The sequence below is a fragment of the Zootermopsis nevadensis genome, unplaced genomic scaffold (genome assembly GCF_977971745.1).
Source record: "Zootermopsis nevadensis isolate Lab colony 2312 unplaced genomic scaffold, Znev_1.0 Znev_ptg000025l, whole genome shotgun sequence".
NCBI lineage: Eukaryota > Metazoa > Arthropoda > Insecta > Blattodea > Termopsidae > Zootermopsis > Zootermopsis nevadensis.
This window is the reverse complement of record NW_028259157.1, coordinates 5,043,649-5,060,746: the sequence shown is the minus strand read 5'-3', so window position 1 is coordinate 5,060,746 and position 17,098 is coordinate 5,043,649. Positions and strand designations below refer to the sequence as shown.

Here is a 17,098-nt window from a genome sequence, read left to right as displayed (position 1 = left end):
ACCGCCTCTCAATTTGTTACTGATATTCTGGACTGTAGAAACACAGATTGTTTCTCTGTTACTGCTATGGATCGCTGACCCAATCACGTTAGACGCCCACAGGAAATCGGAGACAAAAACCCTGCACCTGTGTACTCTTTCTGCTTTGAGAGACATCTTGCAACGAAAATAATTCAGGTTTCCAATCCTTTAACATGATTTTACCCCACAAAAATATTCCTGTCTTTATTATTTCGTAGGTTTCTTGCAGTGTTTTCCGGAACGTCCTTGAATTCACTCGTCACTGAAGATCACTTCTGGGGCGTTTTATCTGGCTAATCCATGGCAGAATCCCACATTCATTTAACCGGCACGGGAGATTCACCATTAGGCTCCCTTTTATCGTCATTCTCATGGTTAAGAAAAGACGTAGATCTTAATTTTATATTCACACTTTCAACTGCTGATGTTTCGTTTATTCGATTATTTACATGAGCATCGAATGAGACGTGTTGGACATGAAAGATTGGTTGGTTGTCGATTGAGAGGTGGAAAGTTAACCAGGACCTCCCGAATTCGTATCAGGAGTGCAAAGTATCAACCTTAACGTCCCGTGCATTAGATTTTTTTCCAAAGAAAATCTTACATGTAATTATTCTCGCAGAGTCTACACAACATATAAAATTCTATACGTTGGCTTACAAATAATTCTGCGACAGGTCTTGTACGTGGAATTATAACTTCACATACAATCTGTCAAACATTTGAAGGAAGATATTCCAAAAATTTTATGATCTTATTGTTTGCGCAGGCTTGGGCGTGGGTCTTGGTTACTGGAATATTGTGTCTTCGAGTCCCGCGCAAGGCATGAATATTTGTCCTCGCGTTGTGTTATGCTGTTCTGTGTAGGTAGAAGTCTTGTGACTGGTTGATTCCTGTCCAAGGAGTCCTACCAAATGTCTAAACAGTTTTATAATTTCAGAAGTAATTTTGAATTTAAACAAGCCACAAAAACCTATTTCGTAGGGGTTGATAACGATGATTTAAGAATTTCGTTACATCGTTATAAAATAAATTATTTTCTTTCTGAAATTTGGTATTGCTGTATTGGGAAATTTGTATCGAACCACGCGACAATTTTTTTTAAATAGGTTGGCACCACCATGTTCTTTTATCTGTGAGTGGGACTTGGCGTCAGGTAAGAAAGAGCCCGGATTGCATGCTGAAGACAACCCACAAGCGAAGGTATTGTGTTGAACCTTGGGTGTGCTTTGGATTGCCTTGTCACGCCCCCCTGTTCCCCCACCCCACTTCACAACGTCTCTGAAGAGAGAAAGTGGCCAACCATCTCGTATCTCAGTTGTGCTCGCGTTGGCGATCCGTGTGTATGAAGTGTGGTTAGGAGTCAACGATTTTCAAAAATATTTTCACCTTTCTACTGATTCAGTAGGTCAAGGATTTCGATAACAGTTGTGTGTGATTTTGAATAATCTTTCACATGTTTTTTTGAAATCTGCAATCGATACAAAATAAAATGGACTCGGCTGCAATAACAGGTATGTTTTGATGTTTTGTGTTAACAAGCTTGTTTTTAAATGTTCTGTGATCAGACATCTGCATCTTTATCACGTTGGAACACGAGATGTGTTATCTGGAATATAACTGAAAACACAGAGCCTGAATCAGCAGTAATTAAGTTTATAACAGTGTCCGTACATTCCTTCTACTGATAACGTTTGATGTCACAGCATATTTAGTTAATATATGATACTATTTGTTTCTACCCCAGAAACAGAATCGTTGACATCTAGGTTATAGGCCTTTCTGATACAAAGTAAAAGAGTTTCTTTGCCCATTTCAAATGTTAAACAGCATTTGAGATCTGAGGTTCTCACGGCTGTGAAGATGTCCGTCGTGATCTTCTGGACTTTGATGCGTGGACTTTTAGGTGGGTACTAACGTTTCGGAGGAACATACTGCTTTCATCTTCAGGACTGAAATTAACTCGACGTAACAACCTCCAAGACCACCATTGTTAGTAGCATATTTTTTCTCCGGGGATTGTTTTTAAAATATAATCAGTTTAGTTTTCATTGCAATTGTAAGGTGATGTATTCACCGTGTGTTTACATAACTTGTACTTGTTTCCAGTGTGTTTCACTTTCTTGAGCTCGAAGAAAAGCATACATAAATGTTGCTTGGCGCGTGATCGTTGGCAAGCCATACCAGATGTGGAGGGGAGATGTATTGTTGGGATTCTGCACTTGCGAATGAAGTAATAGCCATGACATGATTTTAAGATTTTTATGATAAGTGGATTCTTCTGGCTTCTTGAATTCAAGGGTGAGCAACGGTTTTCGGGTACCTTAAATTATTAATAACACGGCGTTTTGTAACTTTTAGTTTTTCATTCCTAGTGTAAAGCAGTTGTTCCCACAGACCACATGAAAATTACTGAGGGCCTTGGTGGCGCCGTACTGCAGGTGTTAAAGATTATGATAAAGAAATTATTACTGTACTTGATTTAATACAGAATTATCTTGGTATTTTATTACACCATTTTTTCTTCCATGATGATCTGTAATCACAGTTGTTTCATGGATCACCTGAATAAAATTTATGGACAGTTGCACGTCCGCGAACCACACTTTGAACACCTGTGTTGTAAAATATTGTAATCGCAAACGAAATAAGTAATGGAAATATAAATCGAGAATTTTTTCGATCATTGGCGTTTTTAAGTCCTTAATGTACACAATTACAACTAATGTGTTTTTTTTTTGTATTGTGTTTAAAGAAAGAAAGCTGAGTGGTACCCACTCCAAATTCTATTTAATGTGTCTTAACAGTTTTCAAACTCCACTCACAGATTATATGAATGTCGGAACCACTAAAACTTTTATCTGCGGGTGTTTCAGTATGTTGGCAAAGCATGTTTGGTCGTTGTATATCACCAATTATATTTGATAATTTCCACTATAGAATTTGTGTCCAAAGTTCTTTCGGCATGTGCTAGGTCCCTGGATAAAAGTAATAGCCCTTATGTGATCTAACTATAAACCTATATAACCTGCTCCCCCTGGACTTTCGGTACAAACAAAGTGCACAACTCTGTGTGACGCTGACCAATCCTACACCTGTTCACATCAGCAGGACAGATGCTGATCTCATAAAGGTGCGCCGATCAAATGCCACGGGATGTAGAAAAAAAAGCTAAGCGATGCAGCAGGTGCTTTCAAGCTCCTTGCTTCGATAATTCTTTTCTGTGAACCGGCAATTTGAACTTGGAAATTGCTTAAATATAAATTTATTGTTGAATGTGCGTAAACCCCTAGGACAGAGGGCCTCTGTCTAAGAAAAAGGTCTAGATAGGAACTGGAAACTTTATACTGTGTAACAAAATCCTTATGGAACTTGATTGACGATTAAAAACACTGTTAGTAAGATGATATAGTTGCGTCATATTGTGAAATTTAATTAATTATTCGGTTTTTGTCCGTCTAATCACAATTCATATATAAATTTACAATTAAGATAATTAAAATATCATTTTATGTTCCTCATCGAACACCTGAAGATGGTTTATATAGAAACCGAAACATGTTGTAAAAAGATGTTCCAATTGTAAATCGATTGTTCGATGAGGAACATAAAATGATATTTTAATTATCTTAATTGTAAATTTATATATGAATTGTGATTAGACGGACAAAAACCGAATAATTAACACTGTTAGTGTTAAGAAGGTGACAGTCTTCTGTTAGATTACGCCGTGTACATTCTTAGAAGTTGGCAGACGTTTCAGAGGTGTTTACTGCTTCTTTCATCAGGGCGATAATGGAGGCAGTACGTATCTATTAAAACGTTGACCAGTTTCTATGATACTATACAGAGCATCATCATCCTGCTCGCCGTCGTGAGAACCTCAAATGCCAGTCTTCGTGTTGACTTCTTTGCACATTTCACTTGTACAGAGGTGAATTTGGAAACCGGACTTCATGTTCAAGAAACCCCGTGTGTTAATTTACGTCAAACGAGAAGCCAAACAACAGGCTGAGAGGAATGTTGCATGTTTACACATTGGCTTTCGTATATTCTGAGTACAAATACAGTTAGTCTGGCATTGTGTTATATCGTGGGCCTAACATTAAGGTACCAAGGAAGAATGATAGGTCTACGTTTCCATCTTTATCAGAGCCTAATTTATTCAATGGTTCATGAGTGTCCCTTGTTCTTAAGAAGCCATTTTAATTTCCTCATGTGCACAAATATTAGTTCCATTTCTGATGGAGTGTTAAACACACTGTATTTTATGTGGTTTAAAACTTTTTTTTAATCACATGTATCGCATGTAGTATCTGTAGAGCCTCATGGACTGAAACACGTCGCTCTAAAACAGTGTTAATAAAATATATCAAGATTTGTTGTGTGTTACGTAATCTTTGATCTCAATGCGTGTAGAAACCAGATCAGATACAAAAAAAGACATCCATTTCTGGTATTTATTAAAGTATTTAATAATTCATACTTTATAATAAATTTATATATCAGATTGTTTTACTTTTTGAAATATACCAGTAAAGTTTGTGGTTATGGGTCGAAGAACCGGGTTTTAGTTTCCAACAGGGACAAAATTCTTTACGTAATGCCCAGATTCTTCTGCGTCGTATTCTCTCATAGTTGACAGTGAACTTCGGGTCTTAATCCCCAATACTAAAGCGGCCGGAGCGTGAATGTGACCATTTATCTCGATGAAGTGTCAAGTTGGAATGCGTGGAGCCTTACCGCGAGATACTTTGACCACTTCGCGGGCCAGACAGCCGCTAGAAAATAATTTAGCATTTTAAGAAATATCGAATGGCGATCAATTATTCTCACTGACTGAGTATACCAAAATACTTGGTGTACATTATTAATAAATATTACATCACATTTTTTCCTTCTGACTCGTTTCAAATTAATTATTCTTACCTCATAAGTGAACTAGTCTAGACTGGATCCACTGTTGCAGTGACTGGCTGTTTTGAACACGACAAAGAATCTTCTGGTACTTTTAAAGGCGCGGATTGTCAGTTTCATAGTAAACACTTGTAGTACTTACTTAAAGCACAGTGGTAACTTAAATGTGACAGGTTCTTTAATTTTCATTAACTTTGTATTTTGCCCACAGAATGTATTTATGTATATCGCACGATTCTCAGTATAAACAGAGATGAAGGACTACTCTGTTCGTTCTCTAATACTGTATTTGATATACACTGCGTTTGTGTAGTTTGTTTTACCACCGCGTGCAAGTGATTGGTTGTAATACTGACAGACTTGTTCAATTATTTCACTTGTAATATTTGCATCGACGACTAGAATCGAACCTGCGATCATTTTAATGTTAGATTAGTGCTTAGCGTACTTGCTGATTGAGCTAAGAGATAATTATCAGTGGTGAAATGGAAGCAGTGATTGCGTACGTCAAGACACACTCTCAGCATTCATTTGGAGGGTCTGAAAAAAAATCATAAAAGCTCGGTCGATATTTGAACCACGTCATATCTGAATAGAAATTATCCCTTTGCTGCTGCAGGTGTTAACGCCAGCCTTTTGAAGCGAAAATAGCCCAGATATAGGACAATACGACAGCATAAGAGGTGCAGTAGGCTTCATAGGTGATATCAGGTTCTCAGGGCGGCTGTTATAAAGATGGCTGTCTTCTGGGTGGTTGTGCCGTGCACTTTTGAAACGTCGGTAAACGTCTACCAGACTACACGGCTCAACAACCCAGAAGACAGCCATCTTTGGTTTCAAGGACGGTCACACAAGCTGACAGTGTACTTGAATGTGACGCTGGATTTGACTCTGCGTGCGCCTGTTGTGTTTTACGTGTTCAGGGTCCAAAACTAATAGTTACACACTGTTGTCACCATAAACCAGAAACATAACGTATGGGATTATACTAGATACCAATAAAATATTTAAAAATTATTCAAGCAAAATGATCTAGTGAATGTAACTTATTTGTTTTTATAAACGCAGGGAAGTTGATGTTAAAGCAGAATACAAGATAAAATAATGATATAAGTCACTTATATATTGCTGGAATATAAAATGTGATTATTATAACGATAATTACATTAATTATACCAATGCTTAAATTAAGAGAAATTCAACACGTGCTTGCAAGCCCATTTTAGATGGGACCCTTGAGAAGAAGAGATATACGTACAACATTTTGGTTGGAAAAACTGAAGAGAATTGACCTAGACATAGACGGTAGGATAATATTACAATTGAACTTAATAGGAGGGAGGATGGTGAACTGGATTCGTCTGGTTTAGAATAGGGCTGTTGGCTGGCTCTTGTGAACATTGTAACGAATGTTCTGGTTCTTGCGATGAGCTCTGATGATGGAGGCAGCAAGGACCTCTGAAACGTCGTAAATTTCTACGAGACTACACGGCGCAACAACCCAGAAGACAGCTATCTCCAGTCACTTCATATTTGCAAACATGCATTCCTGAAACTTAGGGATTGAAATATACAAAGCTATAATGTTGGACTGGTCCAAAACTGATTTTTCACGAACGTGGAATTAGTGCATTTGATAACTAAGTACCAGAAGAGAACTTATATGGGGTCTAAGTGGGAATAGTTAACAAGGAAATTTGTCCATTTAGATGGTGATAAACTACTACTTCGTACTATTTACCAAATACATTGTGTAGATCAAGGACGCTGTGGCGTGTTGTATAGGATGGCGGAACTATAACTATAGACTTTTATGCAGATGTTGGGCTTCTGAATGTAACGCCGTGCAGACATGCAGGTAGATACAAACGTTTCGGAGGATCATACTGTCTCTGTCTTCAAAGCTAGAGGCGGACTCTGCCTCTCCGCTGTATGAGATCTGAGGTTTTCACGTCGGTGAGAATGTCTGCCTGAAGATGGAGACATGTTTCTCCGAAATGATCCACCTGCCGATGAGTCTACACGGGCTTGCAACCCAGAAGAACAACATCGACATTTTGACCTCTGTGAGAACCTCAAATCTCAGAAAGTAAAAGTCTTTGTTGCGTTGTCAGATGTCTTGAAAGCAAATTAAGGGAACGAAGCATACATGTGAGGATAATATTAAAGTGAACCTTAAGGAATTAAGTTGTGAAGAGAGCCGCCATAGCTCATTTAGTTAAGTGACTGTGAACGGGTCAGACGACTTGACCACCCACATTCATCTATACTGGGGTCGACGTCTCCTAACGCCATGAGGCTTGGTGCTTAGATATTAGAATAACCTTATATTTTACCTTTTATAAGTACAAATTCCTTGGAACAAAATAAACGCTGCAAATTTAATTACCCTGTAGACCAACAAAGATACATTTTTGTTCAACCGTCTGCTGTCATGTTTGTTTGTCATCAGTCTTTCGACTGGTTTGATGTGGTCCTCCATTTTCGCCTATCTTGTGCCAATCTCTTCATTTTTACATTTTTTGCATCCTCAAAAATCTGCGTCACATATTCCAATCTTTGTCTCCCCCTACAATTCTTCCCTTCAACTGTTCCTTCCATTACCAAATTAACCAATCCTGGGAGCCTCAGAATGTGCCCCACCATCGTAAGATTTTTCCATAGACCTCTTCCTTCGCCTATCCTGTCTTAAGACCAGCTCATTCGTACTTTATCAGTCCACTTAATTTTCAACATCCTTCTATAGCACCAATTTCAAATGCTTCTATCCTCCTCCTTTCTGGCTTTCCCACTGGCCAAGTTTCGGTTCCGTATAGCGCTGTACTCCAAACATATAACTTCAGAAAAATCTTTCTTAATTCCAGGTCACGTATTTATTCAAAGTTAAGATCCAGATGTGTACATTTAGGGCCTGTTTACTAATTCCCCCGACAGTGTGGTCTTAATTATTCGGCATTAACTTTTAAACGAGTAAATTGCTTTCGTGTATATCAGATCGGTTCACATAATTCCTAAGTGCACACTTATATAGGGACAATGTCATGTTCTGTTCTCTCCATCCTTTACAGTTTAAGTTGTCTGCTTCTACAACACCCATCCGTATTAATTCCATAGAAGGTATACTGTGTGAGGTCGTTAGTGTTGCGCAATAGAACCTTCTAACTGTGCCTGTCTGGAGTTGCGTCATTATCCACATGTTATTGTGTGTGCGTAACTTTCAGCACATAGACATTTTAAGTATGAAGTGAAATGTAAGATAAATACACAAGAAAGTCTTCCTCGATGGCTTTGTGTCCCCAGTAGGCTTCGAGATATCCCTTGGAATGAGAGATCTTCGAAACTAAGCACTGACCAATTTTCCATCTGCCAATTCCAACTCAAAAAATATGATTGTCGGCATATGTTTTATTTTACGACGCTGTTAAAAGCTTAGAAAGATATGGTGATTAATGAGTAATGAATTGGAAGGAAGCGATCATGCCCTAATTTAAGACGCTGTCCCGGCATTTGGTTGGCACTTAAGAATACTGCTAAAAACATCAGTGAAGAAAGCCGATTTGTGGGCCGATATTTAAATCTGGGACCTTCCGAATACAAAGCAGATTTAACCGCTCAGCTGTGACGTTCGGTGTCTTGTCAGCATAATTATAAAATAGGGCAGTTATGTGTTTTGAAGTTACAGCGTCTGATTTATATTGACTATCATGGGGCCCGGTGATGGAGGCTGTAAGCACCTCTTAAACGTCCGTCAATTTCTATGTGACTACACGGCGCAACATCCCAAAAGACAGTGGTATTTATTCTCGTCGTGAGAACTTGAAATCACTTTTAATATCGTACTATAAACACAAAAGTAAATAAAAACAAAAACGAAGAAAAGAAAGCACGTGACTGTTAAGAAATATTCTGTTCGTTGGTCACTATGTGACATCCGGTTTGTTTTAAATAGACTTAACACCTGTGGGTCACGTAGTTAAACTTTTCTGTAGCGTGTACACTTTACCTGCTTATTCACAGATGTCAAATAAGAATTTAGCACTTAATGTTCATTGATCACAAAGCAAAGTAACATCTTTCAAGGTTTCAAGTAAACACATTACAAGGTACATTATACTATTTTAACCAGAACGCAGTACCGTGTTTGCAAATATGTCTTCGCTAAAAAGAATTTGCGCATTTGCATCCATAGAAAAACTTTATGACGGCTGCCGTGAGAAAATTACCTATGACGTCATCATGATGTAATATTCCGATGTATATTTTGTGAATCCATACATAAATATATAAACATTTGTTATTTTCCGTGGTGTTTTAAGAGCGTAACGTTCAAACTTTTGGAAACATTCAGACATGCTTTCTGCGTACACGAGACAAATTCAAATCTCCTTCAAGGTATGCAGAAATGTGCTGGGAATTTGCCAACCAGTTTATGAGGGCGGCATATTTCTTTATTCTTCTTTTAACATGACAGGTTGCATGCATGTTCACAGCTATTCTTTACCACTGCAAAGGTCATAGGTCTATTCCTTGTGGTTATAAGGAAAGTGCTGCAGTACGGGAGCAATAGCAGTCTGTCTTTAAATTTCCATACACTGTAACTATTATAATATGTAAAACTATTCTTTTGGAGTTTTTCCACCATTTAAATGACAAAATCACGTTTCGGAAGCTGAATTCGTTTTCCGACGTCAGGTATAAAATGGGGGAAGAGTACAGAAAGCAGTCTGTCCTCTGTCTAAAACGTAATTGTATAATTAGATGATGGACAAAGTCCAAAAGAACAATTATGTATTATAATAATATAACGCACGGTTGTCAGAAACCTTCAGACTTCGATAGAGGATAATATTCCGTTTACGAGGGATGAAGTAACTATTAATCGAGACAGCTAATTAACTAGATTTTTTTTATAAATGCAGTCGTAGCAACATCATATGTTTTTCTTACAATTCCTTGTTAGTTGTCTTCAAAAGATAAATTTCATTAAAAGATTTGAAGGTTTGCTTCTGTGCATTCACGATAAAATATGTGACAAGATTTGCGCTGCTGTGTGTTTTAAGAGGCAAGGATTTACAATAAATAAATACCACCCATTTCAGTTTGCAAGTGTATTGTTTTCATGAAGCTTTATTTTTATAATATAACTTTCATTGAATAATTGTCAGTTTTAAGGTCTCATTTTCCACATTGTTTAGACTGATAGAGCTTCACTGCCTTTGCAGTCGTGCTAAAGAAGAAACTTTTGTGTGTGGATCTGTATAAAAACAATTTATTGCCGGACACAGATTCTATGCTTAGCGTTGATGCAATCTTCAGTCTACTGTGCAAGTCATTGTAAGGCTGGAATAACAATAAACAAATTGTATTATTTATCTTGGTTTGTAGAATATCGACATAATTTTCAAATTATAAGTCAGTATAATATCCAACTGAGGTTTATTATATATTTGCTTGTGTTCAAAGCATTTATTTGGTTACATCCGTTATTTATATCGATATAATTAATTAAGAGTGGTTTCAGATAGAACTGCACGTAGTTTGCAAAAGTCGTATTTTATTTAATGTTAATTGACTTGGATCCATCGTTCAGTATTTATTCATTTGTATTAGCGCTATTGGTCCTGATGATGCCTTATTGTTAAATGTACGAAATGGAACAGAAAGTGTGCAAGTTGTGCAGATGTTACAGCGTCGTTAAATAAACGAACTGCAGGACAGCTGTGGTGAAGATGGACTGTATTGTGTGCATGTCTGACCCATTGTCCTGTCTCTCCATCTGTCTCTGCTGATGTGTGCTAGTATGTCCACCGTTGTTCGTTGCTTTACATCTAGATTATTATATCTCGCTACGTAATTTTATCCAAGAACAGAGGTGTCATCAACCTTTCGAGACCTGGAAATACATTCGCCGATTTTTATAAACCCACGGGCTTTCGGTTTATAAATGAGTACAATTTATTGAAATTTCATGGCAGCGTATACAGTACATCGCAAGCAGGTTTATATAAAAGGTGCAGTAATTTTTAATGCATTTGTTTATTGGTTATTTTATTAACTTAAGTATTTGCCTAAAACGGGTCCATTATTCTCGCGTATTTTAATGAGTATAGAGGCTACCTGCTGGGGAGTTCCAGTACACCATATTCGGCTACTTGAGCTATTAACATGTCCACCTATTTGGAACTGAACCCAGTCTGTGAAATAAACTTCATCTAAAATGGCTACGCCTTCTTTATTAAATTTATGAAAAACGGGCCATGTCCAATTTTTTTCCTTTACCATGTTTATCCCCTTCATGCATGACGTTTATACAATACATATAAAGTTAAAGATTTTATTTAACCCATGTGCACTTCCATATGACAGTTCATACTTCTGAGAAAATTCTCTCGGAAACATTCATGGAAACTGTAAGAAAATTTCACGGATGTTTTCCATAGATTCGTTTCTCGGCACTAAAGAGAACGTTTCAGTAAAACAAATGTTAAGATATTGTAGGTGCGTCATATTGTGATTTATATTTATATAATATATTTCAATACTATTTTTAAAACAAATGTTGTCAAATTGTCCTGCTCAAAAAAACGGTTAAAGTTATTCACAAAGTCGGCGTGGTAAGCTGAAATTAAAGGTAGATACCAACTTTTTGGAGGAACATACAGCTTTAATCTTCAGGGCTGAAGTTCTGAACGTAAAGGCAGAATATCCCTCCGAAACGTTAGGATCTACCTACGTGTCCAGACGCCGTTGGGACCCAGAAGAATTACATCTACGTCTTTACCGCCGCGATAATTTAAGATCTTATGTAGATGTTGAGCGATGTTCGACAGTAAAAACGCGTTGCTCTTGTGAAAAAATGCAAAAGCGTACACTCACAACACATCTGCTGCAGCCTCCAGACGGACTATGCAAAATAGTTCAACTCTCTAGGGGGTTATGTGCCATAATTAATAATACTTATTTACGCGTTTCGCATTCGTCGGACCAATTTTGTTACTTGTAATTACTTGTTTAATGACACGATTATTACTATAATGGGCTGCGTGACTTTCTATCACTCTGTTTGTTGAAAGCCGTAGCTTTACGTAATTCTGTGTCACTTCAAGCTTTCTGTATTACGCAAAGTATTTTTGAAAGATTGTGGACCAATCTCTGCGCGCTGAGACATCTGCCCTGACAGAGGTTTTCTTAGTTTTGACAAGTCTGTCCAAGTAAATGCTGGATATACTCGTTATTCACAAATCCTGTCATTCGACGTGTTATGTTGTTAATAACTGTTATTATTGTTAAATAAATTAAGAATAAACAAGTAAAAATTGGACCAGTGCTTTCCACATTTCGCAAACTGTTTTTAAATTGTCGAAAATGATTACAGATTTAGAGTCGAGGGAAATCTAATTTCGTTTCACTCTCCTCTCATGCCTAAAAGCGAATTTATTTACTTACTGCATGAAAATAAATGTGGAGTACGTGTGTATATAGATAGACAGTCTACCACGGTGTCGATTTCTAAGATAACTGTTAAACCAGATAAAACTCCAGGAAAATATCGGTTAGAAATTTAAGAGACCAGTTTAAACTTCCGAACAAACACTTCAACAAATGTGATTCATATATGATACCTCGAATTATCCGTTGGTGTTTCAACGAGCGTCCTATTGTGATATATTGATCACTGCCCCCTTCCACACAGTACACCAAGTAATTGTGTAATGCGGAATGTCTCTTAAAACAAAGAAAGTCACGTATTTTGTTCTGCAATGCCATTTAGGCCTATGTATAAATTTAAATACGTCACACGTCCTTAAAAGGACACTTCTACTCCGTCTACTATGCTGACATCTGTGACGTCATTCTGGTCATAAGCATCCTCGTAGGCGGTGCGTGCAGTGAAAGGAATTTGAAACAGACGAATTAACTATTTTTGAACAAAAAAAATTATACTTCCTTAAGAGGAACAAGAAAATTCCTGCTTTTGCAACATCCGAAATTTCTGTTTACAAATGATTTACATTGGATCCTGTCCTGAGCCAGCTGAATCCAGTCCACACTCACACCACCACACTTCTGTAAGATCAATTTTAATAACACTGAAATATTGAAGCCTCTCGAAACCAAGATCCGTATTGTGTTGTTACATAATATCTGGCTAAAATATAGTTGAAGGTCGATTATTCAGACTTCTGTTACCTGCAGTGTCAATTTCTGGAACATGATTTAGGAATATCTGTTTTAATTATGAACTGTCGTGCCTCATTTTGAATGTCGGGTTTGCATGAGCCGTACAATTCAGTTTCAATTCACATCCCGCTTTTAACAGAATTTGGCTAAATACAGCCCAGTCAGGGACATTACTTCTGTTAAAATTTTTAAAAGATGGAATACACAGAGGCTGTTGAACAGCCCATCTCTTGTATCTTAAGGCAATATTTCTGTACTCTATGCGTCGTATTTTAACGGAGAGGCGACAGACAACACTGAACTAAAATAATCCTTAGGTATCGTCTCGGATGTTAAGTTCCTCAAATAGATGTCAAGGAAAAAATGGAGCCGGCAGACGTGTCGCACACAGGAAGAATCAGTTTCTTCCCCGTCATCTTTACGACGTTCTTGCTAACCTGCGCGGCACATTGCCCTCCGCCCCCCAAGCAAAACGTAATCCCTACAGAGTCACCGAGATACATTTTCAACTTAATTGTGAAGTGCAATTTAAATTTGCGTGTTTAAGACAAAACAGTTCTGTTAGTGCAGTTTTGCTAATCTGGGGGAGTACAGCAATTATAGTAGTTAACGCGTGGTTGTTGCAGAGTGCAATGTATCCTGGTCTGGTTATTTCATCGAGAAGAGTAACTGAAGGGCAGCCAGTAGTTTGAAGAGCCACGAATACGCCCATTGCGACCGGTATTCGGTTCTGGTTGCCGTGGGCGAACACGGTTCAAGAAGTAGAATTGTGTTATAAAGACGTGCCGCCTGATCGTGATTTAGTCTATTCGAACCCCAGATTTCCCAGGTTCATTTAAAAGTAACTTTAATCCTGTCAGTTAAGACACCAAATGATTGGAGGGCATTTTAGTTTTATCTTATTTCTCGGACATAATGAACGCGTGTCTTAGATTTGGACGCATTTCTGTACGTTATTCTCGCAGTTCGATTTTAGTTTTCGTTCTGCTTTCGATCTTAGAACCGGTATCCGGGTATTTAAGTTCTGGAACACCGTCACGTGATATGCTAAGAGTAATGGAAGGAGGTTACTATGGCTGGTTGGATGCATTTATAAATGGATAGATTGTATGTATGGATCGGTGTATGGATGGTTGGATGTGTGAATGCATGTACCGTAGATTCTCAACTCTCCGTGCGTGCTAAATGTCCGGTCTACCTCTTTCGATTCACTCACTAGAATCTTAAAACTTTGCATACCGTGTAGTGTATTAGAATATAAAAATAAGCAAACTGTTAACACTTATAAATGACACTAGTGCCAAACGCGTTTCGACCTCAAGAGGTCATCATCAGTGGCAAAAGGTAAAGTAATTCATATAATGAACCATTTTTTGATTATATGAATTAATTTCCCTTCTGCCACTGATGATGACCTCATGAGGTCGAAACGCGTTTGGCACTAGTGTCATTTATAAGTGTTAACAGTTTGCTTATTTTTATATTCACTAGAATCTGTTTTATGATGCAAAACTTTCACTGGCGGCTGCCATTAATAAAATATTCTCGGGATATCAGTCATTTAACACGGCTGATATCCCAAGAAGATTTTATTAAAACTCGTTACTTAAAACATTGGTCTTTTCTTTACTCCGTGTTTGCACAAAATCCATCTGTTGTTTACTGTCGGCGAGAATTCATGTTTCGCAAAGCAAGAGGTTGGCATACGATTGTGTATATTGTAATCACAAGTTTGTAGACACTGGACGTAAGATGAATGTTTTGCACCGAGAAACAGGAAGCCAACAAATGTGTTAGGTTCTTATGTTGAAAGCGCAACTGTGAAGGACAGTCCAGTTAATGAGGAATTTTTGAATTTATTTCCAGCCCACAGTCAGTATTGAGACAGGCATTTAGCACGTGCAACAGATGTAGTTGTTTAGACAGGTATCCTCCAGGTAGGAGAGATGCTGCAGGGAAGGGAGGGGGTAGCATAGAGACGTGACAGCTTTCGCGTACTTTTGGCACGAATAGCAGGGGCTCTGTGGACTTCCAAGCGATATTTGGACCCGGAACCATTGCTGCAAATGTGACGTCAAATTTGTAAACCATTCAAATTTATATTTTGTTTGTGTAGTACAATGTTTGTCGTGTGAAATTTAATCAGAACTGGCAATAAATGTCACGAGTTAAGTCTTGAAGGCTTGTTGGTACGCACGCAAGATAGACACCCTAACAAGCAGGACCATAAAAAATTCTTGCATTTTCGTGACGCAGTTTGGAATTCTGAAGTATCAGCCTGTATTTTAATATACCTTATAATATTCGAGTATTACAAAATGATGCCATGTTATGTGGGTCACTTGTTACGAAATGCTAAACTTAACCTCGGACAACGGGCTGTTGTGAACACGGGAATGAACGTTATATTTTAGGTTATTAAGCGACTAATTCGAAGATAACTGTCTTGTGGGATGATACACCGATATTCACAGATGTTTCAGAGTAGCTTACTGCCCCTCCAACATCAGGGCGATATTTATTAGGCTTCACAGTGACATTTTCCAGAAGAGATCTATTTTCACGGCAATGAACCGTGGATTTTCGTAGAAGGCAGGGTTTTTTGTCTGAGAGAGTATTGAGGGCTCTTGAAATTTGTTCTTGAATTATCGTGGCATGTTAATAAATCGCCTTCTCTTCTATTTGTGAATTCGGTCTTCTCGAGGTACTCTCCTCATACCTGTACATTATTGTCCCATTCCTGTAGAATAGAATTTTTTGGTTGGCATGTGGGTAATGCAGAAACAAAAAGATAAGTAGAATTGCGTGGTAAATTTGAACTACCTACGTCGTTTCTGAAGAAGGACTCTGCTCCATGGTGTTTGCTACTAAAACATGTGTTTATAATGTCGTAGTTCAAGTAGGCATGTAGGATTCTAGAGTTATAATCGCACAAAAGTACTCAGCGTGGCGGCAGAGTTAATTTCCGTTTCAATAAAACCTTTAAGGCCGAGTAATAATAACTGTATGCACCACCTATTTTAACAATCAGTAATGCTGCTTTTTGCATATGATTCTTGCTGCAAACCGCGAGTATTTCCTTAAACAGCATCAACCACTTACTCTTTGTAATGGTGACGTGCTGTGTTTTCTTTGCGGTACGGGCTGAATTCTAAAATGCTATTTTCACGAGATTCGGCTTCAAAGGGTCAATGAAAATCGGACAGACACTCATACCTTACTGATAGGGTTACTAAAACTTCTCTCAAAGACTGCATTGAATACGACGACAGTTATTGGCATTCAGTCGACATCGAAGCTCGAAATGCTCATGGGTATCAGGCAGATAAGGCGTACGACTCGCATCCTTATCAAAACGCAGGAAATCGATAGTCAGCACGATTACCAGCAGTATCTTCTGTACCAGTTGATGTTTACTGGTGACGTCATGTTCACAGGGTTGCAACATAACAAGCAAAACACAGTTTCCTAGTTACTTCTTCCACCCATTAGACACGCTCCGAGGATACTCAGACTTTGTATCAGTGTTCGAGTATTTACCACTTACCGGTGACTTGAAATTGGGAGTCATTTTGTCAGGGAATAAATCATTTGAAAATATTTCAAAGTTCAAGTATCTGTAAATAACACCAATAGGCTATGACCGACTTCAAAGGACTATTCCGGTATTTTCATTATAAGTTTTCACTCACGCTGTTTGCAGTCTATAGTTAAATCTTGATTTAAGTCAGCCACTGTGTAGGTACATTCAGTACTGCGTAATACATGCGCTGCAGGTTAAGGCTGGGAGTCTAATAAGCGTGACGTCACAGTCTACAAGAATCCGCGGACTGGTCCTGTCGAAATATTGCGACTAATACCACGCAGTTCTAAGAGAAAAGAATTTCAGGGATATCAGGCAGACACGACCGCAGTGTGCTTTAATGTGAAAACCCAAATGGTTAGGAATAAATTGCCCCTGTCCGACAAAAGTTTTACG

General features: G+C 38.1%; 1 protein-coding gene across 2 annotated transcripts in view; it reads left to right on the top strand.

The window, feature by feature from the left end:
- The first annotated feature begins 1,306 nt into the window (after positions 1-1,306).
- LOC110828893 (uncharacterized) overlaps positions 1,307-17,098 on the top strand; it is a 43,787-nt gene continuing 27,995 nt past the window's right edge. Inside the window, exons 1-2 of one of the 2 annotated variants that reach the window (XM_022062041.2) lie at positions 1,307-1,535; positions 2,131-2,322. The gene's annotated coding sequence lies outside the window, so the exon portion shown is untranslated. The remainder of the gene's footprint in view (positions 1,536-2,130; positions 2,323-17,098) is intronic. The other variant, XM_022062039.2, reaches the window with a different exon arrangement.